This window comes from Aedes albopictus, chromosome 3, assembly GCF_035046485.1.
Source record: "Aedes albopictus strain Foshan chromosome 3, AalbF5, whole genome shotgun sequence".
NCBI lineage: Eukaryota > Metazoa > Arthropoda > Insecta > Diptera > Culicidae > Aedes > Aedes albopictus.
Genome location: NC_085138.1, coordinates 299938299 through 299942612, shown reverse-complemented (window position 1 = coordinate 299942612; position 4314 = coordinate 299938299).

The window sequence follows — 4314 nt, the reverse complement described above, 5'->3', positions numbered from 1 at the left end:
CAGGGTAGCACGTGTTGGCATTACTCCACGAGTTTCTGGAAGAATCCTTTAGAAGTTCCTCGGGATTCTTCAGGAGTTCCTTGGGATTTGTTCCATAAATTTCTTGCTAAACTCTCCAAAAGTTTCTCGTAAATTCATCAAGAAATTTCCCGAGAATTCCGCTTAAAGATTGTTGGGTATACCTCGAGAATTTCTTAAGGAGTTCCTGGGAATTCCTTCTACCATTTTCTCAGGATTTTTTCCGGAGATACTCGGGAAATCTATCAGTAATTTATCAGAAATTCATCTGGATGTACCTAGATATTCCTATGAATACTCCAGAACTGATGAAAAAAAATCCTCGATGAACTCCGAAGGAATTCTCGTGTTACTATTGGAGGGATTCCCAAGAAACACTTAAATCCTGGAGGATCTACCGCGGAACTGCTGAAGGAATTCCCGAGGAACTCCTAGAGGTATTCTCGAGAAACTCTATGGGGAATTCCTGGAGGAATTCCTTATGAACAACTGGAGGAACTCCCGATGATCTTCTGGAGGAATTCCCGAGGAACTGCGGCAGAAATGCCCAAGGAACTCTGACAGGAATGCACGGAAAATTCCTGTAAATTCCCGAGGAATTTCCGAAGGAATTCTCGCAAATTTTCTCCTGGATCTCCTGGAGGAATTCTGGAGGAACTCCTGGAGGAATTCCCAAAGAATTCCTGGGGGAATTTCTGACAAACTTCATGAGGAATTCCCGAAGAACTCCTGGCGTAATTCCTAAGGAACTTCTGGAGAAATTTCCTAGGAACTCCCGAGCAACTCTTGGAAGAATTTCCGAAAATCTCCTGGAGGAATTCTCGCGGATTTTATGATGGAACTTCTTTTGGATTTTCTGGAGGAATTCCCTATGAAGTCCTAGAGGATGTTTCGTAGATTTTCTGAAGAAATTCTGGAGAAATTCCCGAGAAACTCCTGCAGAAATTCCCGAAAAAACTACTGGAGGAATTCCCGAGGATCTCTTGGATGAATTGCCGAGGAACTTCTTTCGGAGTTGCCGTGGGTCTTATAGAGGAATTCACGTAGATTTTCTGGAGGATCTTCTGGAGAAATTCCCGAAGAGGTCCTAGCTAGAAGATTTTTTGAAGATATTCTTCAGGAGTTTTCGGGGATCTCCTAGATGAATTCCCGAGGAACTTCAGGAGGAATTCCCGAGGATCTCTAGGAGGATTTCCTGAGAATCTTCTGAAGGAATTCTCGAGGAACTCCTGGACGTGTTCCCGAGGAATTCCTAGAAGAATTCCCGAGGAACTCCCAGAAAAATCCCGAGGATCTCCTGGAGAAATTCCCGATGAAGTTCTGGAGGATTTTTCATGGATCTTCTGGACAAAGTCCCGAGGAACTCATAAAAGAATTGCCGAGAAACTCCTGGAGAAATGCCCGAAGAACTCCTGGAAGAATTTCCAAGGATCTATTGCAGGAACTCCCAAAGATCACTAGGAGAAACTTCTGTGTATCTTCTGTAGAAATTCCCAAAGTACTCCTGGAGTAATTCTAGAGAAATTCATAGGAGAATAGGCTCCTAAAGTCCTATCGGGATTCTTGTTTTAAACCACAATATATGGTTCAAGAGTACATATTTACTCATTTTTTGACGTTTTTATTAACCGTAGTTGAAAATATATGATTTTTATTTTTTTAGCATTTTGTCTCGTCCCTAGCTTATAACACATACTTTGAGTGTTTTTTTTCACCGTGTATGTCAGATAGGAACATTTTTGAAATCCCAGTGCGAAAAATGTCGAGCTCAGTCACACAAGGTTGACCTCAAATGTCAAAGTAGAACTATTTACCATTTTTCTTATTTCGAATTTTCTCATTATTCCTTTGTTTTTCAAGTTCGAGTAAAGTACAATTCCGATTAGAATACCATGCTTGATCGTATTATTCAATATAAGCGAGATTTCGTCTTTAATTTTAGGACCCTATTATCGAGGAACTCCTGGAAGAATTCCCGATGCTCTCCTGGAAAAAAATCCCGAGGAATTCCTTGAGGGATTCCCGGAATTTTCGTGAAACTCTTGGAAATAAATCTGAGAAACTTCTTAATGATTTTTCGGGGAAAACCTGGAACAATCCCAGGAAAACCCTGAGAAAAACATGCATTATTGCTGCAGGACTTTTTGGTGAACTCCAGAAATTAATTTTGTGTAAATTCTAGATCGAATTTTCGGATAATTGATGTAGTCATTCCTAGTCAAATTGCATTAGCATTAGCATTAAGCGAGTCGCACAAATTCGTAGGTGGTACAGTCCTAGACCGCTGTTATGAGGGTTGCCTCCTTCCCGTCCGAACCAAAGCACAAAGATTTGGGACTAATCTCTGACTCTTAGACAAGACTGACGCAATCCTCCAATGGTTGAGCACTGTCCTGGCCACGTCCTTGCGACTGCTGAGGAATGGGAAAGGATGGTTAGTTTTGGACACCTATGAAAAATGTAGACAACTCTACGATCTCTCAGGCCTAGGTGTCACGGGAATTTGGGTGTTGTTAGTGGGAGGGTAAACTCCAAAGCATTCGCTTAGTCAACGTTCAGGCACGCCATTGTTAGACTGCTTCGAATCAGTTGTCTGCCCAATTCATCCTGGTTTCCTCGTCATCTTGTTGGCATTTGGTTGAATTACTAGATTCTTCGATTGATAATCTGAAATATAAAATAATATTAACATCGTCAAATAAGCTACATATTAGTGATGCGCTCGCCACAGTTACATATTTTCAAAATATTATTGATATCGTACGATACATTTACCTGAATCCTGCTGAAATAAAATGTTAATTATCAGTACATTGAAACACAAATACTACAAAACACAAGGAAAAGAGCATCAAACTTTGATCTTGGAATATTGAAAAATACGGTAAATATCAAGATCAAAATTTGATTTGGTAGATCTTACACCGCAACGCACCATTCTAAGGAGATCTACCCACGTTACGGGGTAGTAATCACTTAACATACAGTTACCGTCTACCCCCGTTGGTTTGACCGCATCTAATCTGAACACTTTTTAATTTGACCTCCGCTAATCTGCATATTTATGGTTCAAACTAATGGCTAGTTTCCACTTCGTACGTACTGTGCAAAAAGATAGGACAAGTAATGGTCAAGTAATGATTCCGCTTCAAAATTACTTGTGCAGTTCGCAGATGGCAAGTAAGGAAAAAAGTGTAACACTCGTAACGCCTCTCGTGCGAATCAAATGGAGCTGTCACTTTTCCTTGCGGAAAAATAGTCCGCGCTAGTGACGTTTCTCCCCATACTGGATCAGTTGTCAAAATTACTTGCGGAAAAAGGTGAAATTTTACTTGAGCCACAGACAAACAGACGTGTCACTTGGAAGAAAATGCGATAAAAATCATCGTCACGCAAACATAATCGCCCAATGCTAATTATGCTGTGGTACGCAAATCCACTGAGTAGATGGCGGTAGTGAGCAAACGTCAAACAGGAGCAAAAACGATGCGAGCGCCATTAGCGAGCGATTTGCGAACTACGGAATATTTAAATAATCCGTTAAAAAGTGAAACGATGGGAAGTGAGTAGAGTGAGACGTCTGTTTGTCTGTGCTTGAGCGCTATACTTGGCAACAAGAAACTAAGCTTAAAAATGGTTCAAACGTCATTCTGCTCATGAAATGACGTGAAACGGAACGCAGAATCAAAACAAAACAGAAAAAAGGGTTACCATCAGTGTGTTTTTGATGCCCACAGGGTTACTAGAAGTTCAAACTAAAAATAAATCCCGTTGGTTTGCATGAGGTGTCGTTCAAACCAACGGGGGTAGACGGTACACAGAAAAAAAAACTACATCAAATCTTGATCCTGGAATGTTCCTACAGTACAGAAGCCTGGCAACATTTGTTTATAAAAAAAGCAAGATCAAAATTCAATGTGCTAGATCTTACGCCGTAACGCACCATTCCAAAGTGATCTACCCACGTTACTGGTTGTGTAGTCATTCCTAGTCAAATTATTAAGAAATTTCCAGGTAAATTTAGGAGGGATCACACATTTTTGTCGAAGACGACAAACTTGTATCTCTTATATTGTTCGTGCAGTTGAAAATCGGAATTTTTGACACGCGAAAATTGATTTTTCTCCTAAACCGTGTGTCGGACGTACGTCGGACACAGTGCGCTGGATAGAGGGCCAGGTCCGCTGTCCAGCGCACTACGTCCGACGTTAGGTTTCACGTATGGATTTTGAGAAAATTCGATTGTCGGGTGTGAGGAAACTTCGGGTTTCAACCGCGACGACAATATTTTCGTAC